Raw genomic sequence first — 14077 nt, forward strand, 5'->3', positions numbered from 1 at the left:
AAATATTCATACTCTATACACATATTATAATATACATAAAAATCAATTATATTTGTATATAGATTCTTTTTAAATTACAACATAATTATTTTATAACTTATCTTATTTTTTTTTTATTCAAATGTTTAAATCCTATTTTTATTATTTTTTAATTATCATATATATATATATATATATATATATATATATATATATTTAATTACATATTTATTTGCGAATAAATTGTTCGTGAATCGTCGGGAATCGTCAAAGGGTAATTGCATTCATGATAATAGTTCAAAAGTTTTAAGACTCAACAATACAGACTTTGCTTATCGTGTCGAAATCAAATAAATATCAAGTTTAAATTTGGTCGGAAATTCCCGGGTCGTCACACAAACTACGAATTAGTTCTCCGAATTTTTGAAAAATGTTGATGAAGCAGCAAAAACTATAAACAACCTTAACAGTCAAAATTTTGATGATAAAGAATAATGTGTTGGCAAAGCTCAGAAAAAGAGAAGGTTTGGAACTGGAAAAACGGATTGAGCAAACTATGAAGAAGGCTGTGGACAAATCACAAAGACTAAACATACCTTTAAAGAATCCAAATGACTCAGTATCTACTGAAGTCATTAACGAATACCTTGCTCCTGACTCTAAACCTTTACGGACAAATCTTCTTCATCGTCCTTCGATATTAGAAATTCTAAGATATCATCGTATCTTTCATTATAAATATCCTCGATATTTCTGAAGATATTTTCATAACTATTCTTATCTGAACTCATCTATCTCTTAGCGCTATCTGTATTACATCATAAAGGAAACTATTTAATTTCTATATTCTGTAAACTTTCGAGTTTAAATTATGAATGTTTTTGAAGTAGTGTTGGGAACTGAAGCATGAGTTAGTATAATATAATGACACTTGATCAACGTGATTATATTACAGTAAGTCATGCTGAGTTTCTAATGAAACATGATGATTCACAGACCATACCGTCATCATGTGCCATGTTACACGACTCTTACATTTTACTTGATCTCTAATTATATCAAGAACATATTTCTTGATAGTTCTATCTTTTCCCGTGACTTCTGGTAATTTAACCAATCAAGATCGTGCTATTACAATTTCTCTCTTAGAATATTAGTCATGTTCATTCGAAACTCCATACCTACGAATTCTGGACCATTACTTGCTTCATACAAAGGCGAGAGGAGAAAACAAAAGCACAAAGCTTTGAAATATAAATAAGAGTATAAATCGCAGCAAATAGAAGAGATCATTAACCGTAGATGTCAATAATTATGGAAAGACAGATGCAAGGAAGGATCAGGAAAACCACTACCCCAAGAGCGAAGTAGAAGTAAACAGATTCCTCTGGTGGGAGTTGGAATAGAAGGATGATTGTTGTGATAGTCAGAATAAGATCAAGGATCAGAACTTGATGAAGCATTTCCACAATCTTTTGGAAATAGGATTTGAGAAAGAAAGAATAGAAGGTATGAGTTGTGGAAATAAGGAAATGAAGAGGGTGGATTTATAGTGAAATATCAGACAGAGCAATCGAGACAGATCATCGCATTTAACCAAAGAGGATTCTAATTTCCTTGATTACCGAAGAACCAAATCTTATTACAAAGATTTTCTCTAAATCCCTTAAATTTCGGAAATTAACTGTGACTACGTCACCGGTTAAGACGAACCTACATCTACTCATTTCACTCTTTTGTGATAGCTTCACTCATACTCTTCACATAAATGAATTGTTTTATCCATATTACTCACTGATGATAAAAACTCTAATTTCTAGCTCGTATGCGTCATGAAAACATACTTATTATCAGCTATGACCATCCCAATCAAATTTTGGGACGAAATTTCTTTAACCGGTAGGTACTGTGACGACCCGGAAATTTCTGACCAAATTTAAACTTAATCTTTATATGATTACGACAAGATAAGCAAAGTCTGTAATGTTGAGTCTCAAAAATTTTGGAATTATATTCATGTAATCAATTACCCTTTGACTATGCTCGACGATTCACGAACATTTATGTGTATATAGATATGTATATATAATATATAGTTATAGTAATTGAAAACGTTAACAAAGTATTAGATGTATAATACTTTACATGAACGTATTTGTTTCAATATATGTTTAATATATTTATCAACGGAATTAAAAGATAATATCAAATGATTGAATTATCAAATACATTATGATATGATTACGGGTCTCTGTTACGAGGTCCACGTTGATTTGAGAAATCTTTCCATTTTAACAATATTCGGAAAATGGTAAAGTGATTTACAAGTAAGAACAAATGTGTCAATTAACGGTTGCTAGACAAAAGTTAATGGAGATTCCTATTTGATTTCCAATACATGCTTTACAATAATTTACTCGTGACTTTTGATAAGGTAATCATTTAACTTTCATATTATTTAATATAAAGGTGAAATTATGAAATGTAGATAACTTATAAGATGGATATCGACAAGTTAACCAAATTAAAGTGTTACATTAAAATAATTTCATACATTTATTTATTCGTTGGACTTTAACCTTCAATTCACGAACAACCATTTGTTAATGAACATGTGTGTGTGTGTGTGTGTGTATATATATATATACAATAAATTAGAATATTAATTTTTAGAATTAAATATATAAATAACTTGCAACGTGTATTTAAAACGTGTTTATGAATATTGAATATATATATATATATATATATATATATATATATATATATGATTTCAAATTAATTAAGTAAACGATAGTAACATTTGTTTATTGATACGATTAATATTTAAACAAGTTAACTAGAATGTTTAAAGTAAACGCTAGTACATAAATGAACTATATCTAGTTAAGTTTTAAAATGAAAACATTATATGATATAATAATTTCTATTATGTAAACGATCTTAAATTATACTTTGAAATATAATTAGTAATTGAAAAACTAAATATTACATTATTAAATAAATATTTCTAATACATATAAATTTATATTTCAAAATGAATATATATATATATATATATATATATATATATATATATATATATATTTTACAAAATGATAAAATATAATACTAACTTTGATATAAAACATTTTGATTTAAAATAATACTATTATATATAGCGAAACGATGATTTAAAGAATCAAATGACCAAAACACTCAAATGAATAAGTTATACTTTGAGTGGGATAGTTTTTCATTGATTTGAGTTTTGTTATGTATAAAGGTACATTACACGAAACATAAAGTACCAGTTTTTCTAAGCGTACAAAAATGTGTTCGAGAAACCAGAACCGGGAGATAAGTCGAGCATGAATGTACAAGTCATCGGAACTAAAGTTACAAGTCAACTATGCTTGCAAATATAATATATATATATATATATATATATATATATATATATATATATATATATATATATATATATATATATATATATATAATTATATAAAATTAAATAGTTATATATATAATAAATTAATAAAACTGACGGCCACCCCAATAATTCAAGATGTGAGCTGGAGGAGAAGGCCATGCGATCGCATGGCCAAAAGGCTAAAAAAGCATGCGATCGCATGGGGGTCGGTTTCAGCAAAAGTTCTATAAATGCTCCAGTTTTCTGCCGAATAATTCACACTCTCTTCTCATCTCTCAATTCTCTCTAATATATATATATATATATATATATATATATATATATATATATATATATATATATATATATATATATATATATATATATATATATATATATATTACTATTATTATTATTAAGTTTAATATTATTATAAAGGATAGTATTGTATTATTATAAGTGTTATACATAAAATACTACGACGAGGTCATGAGCGGGTTATTTCAAACGTGTTTTTCGAGCGGGATAAAGCTAAGGAAATTATGGGTTATAGCTATGGAGGTTATGGGTATGGTTCGGGGGTATAGCTCGTGAGTCAAACATAGTGTTTATCATCACCGTTGCGTCTACATACTTTCCTGCAATATTGAATCACAATATTGATACGTGAGCATTTATATCTTATCTTTTATATATTACCAGTGTATCCCCGACTAGTGCTCGAGTATATATGTTTATGCACGCTTGTATATTTAATTTCGTCGTTAAATAGTTTATGATAATTCATGAATTTAATACATATGTTATTGAGATAAGGTATATGATAAGCATGTCGTTGGAAAGCTGGCGAATAATTAATAACTTTTAATTTAGAAAGCGTATGGTTTCGATTAACGGATTAAAAGATATAGTCAACTGAATTATCATTAATTTTAGTTTTATTATTAAAATGATTATTATTATTACTATCGTCTTTATTATTATTATCTAATTATTATTATTATTATTATTATTATTATTATTATTATTATTATTATTATTATCATTAACGTTATTAATATAAGTATTATCATTAAAAATTGTTATTGTTATTATTATTACTATCGTTATTATCATTAAGGTTATTATTAATATTATCATTATTATTATTATTATTATTATTATTATTATTATTATTATTATTATTATTATTATTATTATTGTTGTTGTTGTTATTATCATTAATATTATTATAATATTTATTATTATCATTATAAATATATTCAATAGAAAGTATGTTTTCACTATTCTTTATTTGAAAAGGGTATTTTGGTAATTTTTCACTTTAGATATTTGTTACTATCCCACACCACCACTTATCATTATCAGTTCCAGACTCTTCACCATCATTGATTATTCTCACTTCTAGACTCTTAATCTTCATTAGGTTTCTCACACAAGCACCATCCCAGCTTCCACTTCACAGAGAGCACCACAACCACCGCCACCGTCGTCTCTACCACCACCATCGTCGCTACCACATACACCTACGTTGCTACCATATTCTTTACCTCCACCGCCGAAACTGCCACCACCGTCACACTTAACCGTCTTCTGCCGCTACCATCTATACATCCGCCGCTACCATATCCTCTACCACTACCGTCGGAACTGCCAACCCCATTGCACTTAATCGTCTTCTGCCTCTTCTAAATCAATAAAGTAAGAATTCTTTCCTTCACTTTGATTTACGAATTTTTTGTGTTTGTCAAATGAAAATTACAAGTAATTACATGATCTAAATTACTATGTGTTTGTTGAAACCACTAATTTAGTGATATTTATTTAGTGTTGATTAGTCATGATTAGTCATGAAAAACCATGTTTCTCAGCCGATTGGTGAGTTGGAACTCCGACAACAATTCCGGTAACAAAAACGGAGGTATAAATAGAAGGTAGCAAAATTGATTGTGATTAGTTTGTGAATTGAAATCGTTTAGGGTTTGCGTTTCTTTTGTTTTTAAGCATCGTATAGTTTTTTTGTTTTCCATTTTTTTGAAACGTTATGCTTTTGTTATGACATTTATTTATGTGTGTAGTTGTGTAGGTTTCTATTTAATGACATAAAACTTTTGGGGTATTGGTTGCAGGGGAAACAGAAACAAAAGCCCAAGTAAAGCTGCATTTTAAGACAACAACTAGCGTTCTTGAACAAATACGTAATTGGTAGGTACTTCTGTTAATTTGTTCGATACTTTGGCAAGATGTTTTTGTGTTTAGACTCTCTGTTGACATGTATGCTCCTCTTTTTAGGTCATACGAGCTTTTCAGGGTGTTTGATTCGGCATACGTCCAGATTCAGCATACGTCTCCAGGTAGTGTTATGCTTAATTTATCAAGTTATTTTTTACCAGTATTCTTTTTAGATGGTGTTTGCAGCTTCATACGTAGATTTTATACGTGTTCTAAGATTTCGCATCCTATTTTAAGTTAACTTCGCTTCTGAATGTTGACCAATTATGCAATTGGTAGGTGCTTCTGTTACAACATGTTGATTTAATACAAAATGTTTGAAGCTGATGCGTAGATGTGTAGTTCCGATATTAGAATTAGAACCGCAATGTATTATTATTAGAACAATAAATTACATGACAAAATAGTTTTAAAATTTCTACATGTTACAACATGTTGACTTAAGACAAAATGTTTGAATATTGACCAATTATGCAATACAGCAGACCTCTGCTTTTATCATGTACCAGGGTGTTTGAATAGTTAGGCAATTCATGCTTTCCTGTACCAATGCTATTTTGTCAACTCTATTTTGACAAAATGTATGGGTTGGGAGGTTGGCCAAAATATTATATACGTACTTTATTACGTACGACAATTGTGTTTTATGAACTAACCTATACTTTTGTTGTTGTTTTGTAGTAAGAGAAATGAAGGTAGGAAACCATCTATTCAATTTGATTAACAACCTTTTATAGGTGATTGTAGTTGAATTTATACGTTTTTATTTTTTGTTTTTGATATATGTCTCATATTTGTGCTCGAAAGATATCAAATTTTATAGCAGATACACATGTAACAAACAACAATGTGATAATGCCTTTCAAGGTGACCGCCGCAACGTGCGGTTGGCCACATGCTTGTTATCATTAAAACTAATATTAGTATCATCTAATTATTATGATTACCATTATTATCAATATTATAAACGTGATATAAAAGAAGACTAAAATCTATTAAACAAGTCGATTAGGAAATAATAAGTATAAGTATCATGATTCAGTTAAAATATTGTTAAGATTATGATTTAGATAAAAATATCGTTTTCATTATCTTTATCATTATTAGTAATATTATTATTATTATGACATTAGTATTACTACAAAAGATTATTATTTATTATCAAAATTATTATCAATATTAATATTAATATTAAAATCAGTATTATTTATATTATTATTTTCAATATATAAAATATAGATATGAAGTTGATATATATAAATTGTTATAGTATTATTATTACAATATTATTATTATCATTAATATCATTAATATTATTATAATTAATATTATTATTATTATTATTATTATTATTAATATTATTGTTGTAAATTTTATAGTTATTATTATCATCATCATTAATAATAATAATATTATTATTACTATTAAAATAATTAATATTATTATTATTACAAAATAATACGGCTTTTGGTTCATTATTATTATTATCAATATTATATTATTTAATCAAATAAATATTTGATACAAATATATATTTATTACATGAAATGCAATTATATTAATAATACATATCACTATATTTTTATCATTAAAATGATATAAATTATAATATTTAATATATAAAAATATATTTTTATCATATATCTTTATCATTAATACATGATGAAATAATTTAAGAAATATTTACTATATAAATATTAATTACTTAAAATATGCAGAATAAAAATAAGTTATTTAATTATTAAAATAACATATAATTTATTAAAATAACATGTAGATTACAAATAAATATATATAAACTAGTTACATTGATTTATCTAAAAATTTCTGAATATGACAATTTAATCAGTTATGTGATAATTTGAGTTTTGTAAATTATCGATTCATTCAACTATCAAGACTTATACTTTGGTAATATAAATATATAATAAACATGTATAGATTTTGAGAGTCATTCTTGGATTAGAAGACTTTTGTTAACTTCTGCATGATAATCTCGAGCATTAGGATTGTGATACACTACGACTTGACCTAAATTGTTAGACAGATATTGACCAACATATAAATATATATATATATATATATATATATATATATTATATATATATATATATATATATATATATATATATATATATATATATATATATATATATATATATACTTAATATAGGTTCGTGAATCCGAGGTCAACCCTACACTTGTTCAATGTCGTCATATGTATTTTTACTACAAAATACAGTATTGTGAGTTTCATTTGCTCCCTTTTTAAATGTTTTTGCAATATATATTTTTGGGACTGAGAATATATGCGCTGCTTTTATAACTATTTTACGAAATAGACACAAGTAATTGAAACTACATTCTATGGCTGGATTATCAAACCGAATATGCTCCTTTTTAGTCTGGTAATCTAAGAATTAGGGAACAGGCACCCTAATTGACGTGAATCCTAAAGATAGATCTATGGGCCTAACAAACCCCATTCTGGAATTTGGAATGCTTTAATACTTCGAGTTATTATCATATTCGATGAGAGTCCCGACATGATGGGGGATATTTTATATGCATCCTTATTAGTCGGTTACCAGGTGTTCACCATATGAATGATTTTTATCTCTATGCAGTTTGCGAAATGCCTGATATGAGATGTATATTTATGGGGAAAAATGAAATCTTGTGGTCTATTAAAATTATGGAAATGAATGATTATGATAAACTAATGAACTCACCAACCTTTTGGTTGACACTTGTAAGCATGTTTATTCTCAGGTATTAAAGAAATCTTCCGTTGTGCATTTGCTCATTTTAAAGATATTACTTGGAGTCATTCATGACATATTTCAAAAGACGTTGCATTCGAGTCGATCGAGTTCAAAAAGATTATTATTAAGTAAATGACAAATTAAGTCATTCATAGTTTCGATATATTGTGAAATGGTAGGCATATTTGTCAACTATCGTTGTAATGAAAGTTTTTTTTTTTAAAAACGAATGCAATGTTTGTAAAACTTATCATATAGAGGTCAAATACCTCGTAATGGAACCAGATGTTATTGTATTCGTCCTTATAGATTAGGACGAGTTGTTTCATAACGGTCGTTCAATTCGGTTTTGGACTGATAATTGGCTCGGTAATGTCCTGTTACATTTGAAATTCAAGACTTTTTCACTTAGATTCACACGAGAATTGTAGCTTAGCGAATCGGTGTAACAACAATAGATGAATATGGTCTTGGAAACGTCAACTGGTTTCAAGAAATCTAACGCTGCTAGATGAGTTACTCATGGTTGTGACAACAAATGCCGAAGACACATGGCAATGTACGTTAGATAACGATTCGGAATTTTCTGTTTGTGGTTCTGGATTGTTTATAGATGACCGATTATTGCCCACTAACTATATTGATACAAGATGGATGAAATGTATTTTCAAAAGTTAATATTTTTCTATGGTGGGTGCTATAGATAGATTACCTGCGCGTATTAATCTATTATCAAGAAATTTAGTTATTACGGATGTTGGTTGCGCGTTATGCTCATTAGGTATTGAATCTTCCCAACATGTGTTCTTTGGTTGTGATATTGCAATGGAGCTTTCGCATAAATGCAGGATATGAGTCAACATACCAATGCCGTCATGCCGATGTCTACAAATTGGTTCGAGTTTTTAGAGTGGATCAATGGCTGTAGTGCAAGTGATGCTTCGAAGAATAAGTTATATTCGATAGTTGCGACCCTTCTGTGGATCGTTTGGAGGTTCAGAAACAACGTTTTATTCCCCAACGAAGATATGAAGAAGCATCTTTTATTTGATTCAATTTGTTTTCATGGTTTTTTAGTTGAGGAAAATGTAATATTTCTTGTAACGATTGACTTATAAAACTCGTGTAATTGGTTGGCTGTTTTGTCCCTCATGCAGCTTGTTAAAGGTAGCTAATAATAAAAGTTTTGCTATTAAAAAAAAGTTCATCATAACAAGAAAAATAAAAAAATTGAAAGTTAACATACGTACTTTTGAAATAGACATATGAAAAAATCTAAATCTAAACTTTATCATTATAAGAACTTGACAAAATTGCACGGGGGTCCCTGTGGTTTGTTCGATACAACAAGCGGAGTCTAAAAGAATTTTTTCACCTTGGGGGATCACTATGGTTTGCAGATGTTTCACGGGGGGTCCAACACCATAATGTCTGTCAAATTTTAACGTTTTGGAGACTCACATGACCTGCACATGAGGGTATTATTGTCTTTTAATCGAAACCTGGTGTATAAATGTGCACGTGAGTCCTCAGTATTCTCAATTTCAATGTCATCTTTCACTTTCCCATCGATATTTAGGTCAAAATTCATCGGTATTATTTCATCTTTCACTTTCCCAATTTCAAAATTGCAGATATTTAGGGATGGTTAATTGCTATTGTGGAAGGCGTGCTTTGATTCAATTGTCCAAGACACAACGAAATCCTGATAGACGATTTTACACATGTGCGAAAAAGGTATGAATGTTAATTTGAAATCCTAATTCTTAAACCCATTATCTCGCTCGTCATCTCTTTCTATATTGTGTAATTAAATTGGATGTTTTTTTTAGTTTTCAGAATGCACATTCTTTGAATGGATTGATGCACCAATCTGTGATAATTGCAATCAATTGCAAAGGGGATTAAGAAGGATGAAGATGATTGTTTTATTTAGTTGGATTTTTATTTTATTTTTTATTTTATGTTATTCAAGTAAAAAGTCTATTAGGGCTTTTGGTTGTATTTCATGTATAATGTAGTTTGGTTGTATTTTGGTTGAATCTGGATATTAATGTAATATGGTTGACTTATTTAATGAAGATTAAGGCATTTGTTGAAATGTGTTGTATTTCATATCTCTTACATTACTCAGCAAATATATTATAACTTAGAATGGCATATAATTACTACAAAGGGGCATACATAATACATTACATTACATAAGTTTATCAAAAGAAAGCCAAAATGGCATCACATAACTACCAGAATCCAAAATACATTACAACCAATTCCAAAAGACATCCATTAAGTAACCAGAATCCAAGAGCATTAGACAAACATAAAAAGGACAATTTAAACTAAAGAAGTTCACCTTTTCTTCTTGCTGGCACTGGTACTTGTATCACCCTTCCTCTTAGTACCCACACTCACACTACCTGCAGATGTGCAGCCCCTCTTATTATGACCATATTTACCACATTTATCACAGGAAACACTCTTTCCCTTTCTTGACAATTGTCCATTATTGTTCATACTTTCCTTTTCATCAATTCCCTTTCTCCTACTCTTCTTTGGTCTACCAGCTTTAGGTACAACCAATGGTGGTAATAGTTTGCTTGTGATAGAAAATAATTTTCACATACTCCTACCATTAATTAGCTTAATGGTATAAGCATATGTTCTTTTCCAATGGTTTAAAGTGTAGATAGGATCCACCCAATCTTCAGGCACATTTATACTCCAGGTTTAGATTAAAAGACAATAATACCCTCATGTGCAAGTCATGTGAGTCCCCAAAACGTTAAAATTTGACAGACGTTATGTGTTGGACCCCCTGTGAAACATCTGCAAACCATAGTGACCCCCCAAGGTAAAAAAAATTCTTTTAGACTCCGCTTGTTGTATCGAACAAACCACAGAGTCTAAGAACTTTAATTAACATTTAAGATTGAATTTTGAAATAATGATATTAAAAGAATTCGAAAAATAAAAAAAGAAACAATTTTGACAAACATGGCGTTAATTAATTCTGCATAGTTTACAGTTCTTTAATTATTACTCGTAACATGTAGATTAGATTAAAATAAACTCTAAAAAACAGTAGATTAAATTGTGTTGTATAAACTTTTACTAGTATATTTAGTCATCATCTTATTGGTAGGTTAATATCATTATTGTAAAATCAAATCATGGTTAAAAAGTGATTGAAAACATTGAGTATGTTATAGAACATAAACTTTATTGTGAAAGCATAAACGAAAAAAAGTTAGAAAATAATTGGGAGTAGTTTTTGGAGTTTTGGTAAACTTAAGTAACCAAACTTTCATAGGGCCCAAGTAACATTCGGTTGGAGACTTGGAGCCCTTGAAGATCAGTGCGAATAGTGTTTAAGGATAGAACATACTTGGCCCAATTTTAATGGGAACCCTTACATCGTACTAGACAAATGGGCCCACCCATGTTGAAAACATGATTGTTACTTTTACTGTTTTCAAATTATTTTTCATATATCACAAACAAAAAATGCTAAAATATAGTATTATAGATGTGTGTGTTACCAAGAACATATTATTTTGTATCTACGAGATATGATTTAAAAGGTTAAAGTATGCCAGTTGTATATATACACAAACAAATTAAAAATGATAGCTAGTCATACAAAATTTGCAAATGAACAATCCTAAACTAACGGTAATAAATTGAAGACATTCTTCTCCCACCATTGAATTTAGACCCCGATTCATAGGTAAAGATGGTCGATACATGCAGCTCCAAATATTCATTTTTTTCTTCGTTTTTCTCAAATTTTGAAACCGGCCTCACAAAAGTATAATTTCGTTAAAGGCCTTACCGTTGTACGTGGCAGATCGGAATACACCAACTCGTAATGTAAGGCATTGCGTCGTAAACTGGTATCAAATTGTCGAATTCGTTGTTATTTCTATACTTGTTATATTTTGTTTTTCTATTTCTATAATATGCATATGAACTGAATTAATAAATGTAATTACATTTATATGTTGCGTTTGATCCGGGCACATATGGCTTCTTTGTGTTAATTCAATTATATTATTTCATTTCATATTTGTTTCATAAAAGGTGCATTATTAGAAGTATTTTCAGATACATATGTAAACAATATTCTTCATCGATCTGGTGGTGAGTTAAGGCGATATGATCTTTTTACAGATGGCAAGATCACGAGTACCAGGAGTAACAGTTGGAGTAGCTCCCTCATTCAGAAGCGCAGAACGTGCTGAGAAACGTAAGGAGGTATTTAATTTACGAGCTTCGGTGTGTACCTTATTGCATTATAACACAAAATTAGTCCTTTCTCAAGGTTAAACGTTGATATTTATATTTATGTTATGCGGAATTTGTAGATAATGATATGAGAATAATGACATGATATATCTTGTACATGACACTTTTTTTTTTTCCATCTAGTTCCAAATGAAAATGGAGCAAAAGCAGCAAGCTCAGGAGGCAGAGAAGATGGAAAGCGAATTGAGGGCAAAGGTATTGCTATACATATCTTATCCATGTACGTACTCACTAACTAATGACGGGTTGATTCTTACAAAGAACAATGATAATGGTAGGAAGAAGAAGAAGCCGCTATAAAAGAGATGCGGAAGAACTTGTTTGTTAAAGCACACCCTGTTCCAGATTTTTACCGTGAAGGACCTCCTCCCAAGGTTGAACTTAAAAAGGTACATTTACCGTTCCCTGATTTTGTATTTCTGTTATTGTAAAAGGAATGATAACAATAAAGGTAGGGCATCTAAATAACGTATAACTACTTTTTGCCTAAGTAGCAACTAACTAATAATGCTACTTGAATTTTTTATTTTTTTTTTTTAATAAAAAGGCAAGCAATATTATATATTCTGTATTAAATAACAAAAAGGAAAAGTGGAAAACTAGCCAGAAGCTAAAAAGAAACACACACAACAAATGACCATGAACAACAACCTTAACTAATAATGTAACAACTTACTTTTACATACTAGAACTTACATTCTTTTATAGGTACATATTGTAATTGTGTTTAATTTTGTATTAATAATAACATGGTAAAACATATGATGTTAGTCTCATTGTCATTCAATTCCATACATTTGAAACTTGGTTCATGTCAATATTTGTGGTTGGATGGCAGGCGCCAGTGACTCGAGCCAAATCACCAAAGTTAACCAGGGGAAGGAGCTGCGATGATTCACACTGCAAGTCCATGGAAGACCAATGCTCTCCTCCACGGAGTGCACCTTCTAGAGGACGACGTTGTATTACTCCGAATCCTGGTAGGAACAAGTAGTTACTCAGTTGAGGATCAAACTAACTTAGCCAATTAGATCCAACAAGGATCACACTTTATATTGTAAAGAGCAATACAATTTTTTTTCTTGGATTTCTTTGGATACACCAAAATCAGTTGTGTACAGATTCAAATCAAGTATATATATATATATATATATATATATATATATATATATATATATAGTGTGTGTGTGTGTGTGTGTGTTTTGGTGTATGTAATTGTTATTATAAGTTGGACACTGCAAGAAATTCCACATATATAATAATAAAAGTATTACATTATTATCGATATGTTATATGCAGTGTTGTAAAAAAGGGAAAAAACGGGGGTGTAGACGGATTTTGGAGTGCTCCGTCCCGTTTATACATAAAACGTTTGAAAAAACGGAAATCGGCCAAAAAACGG

Source organism: Rutidosis leptorrhynchoides, chromosome 3 (assembly GCF_046630445.1).
Source record: "Rutidosis leptorrhynchoides isolate AG116_Rl617_1_P2 chromosome 3, CSIRO_AGI_Rlap_v1, whole genome shotgun sequence".
Classification (NCBI taxonomy): Eukaryota; Viridiplantae; Streptophyta; class Magnoliopsida; order Asterales; family Asteraceae; genus Rutidosis; species Rutidosis leptorrhynchoides.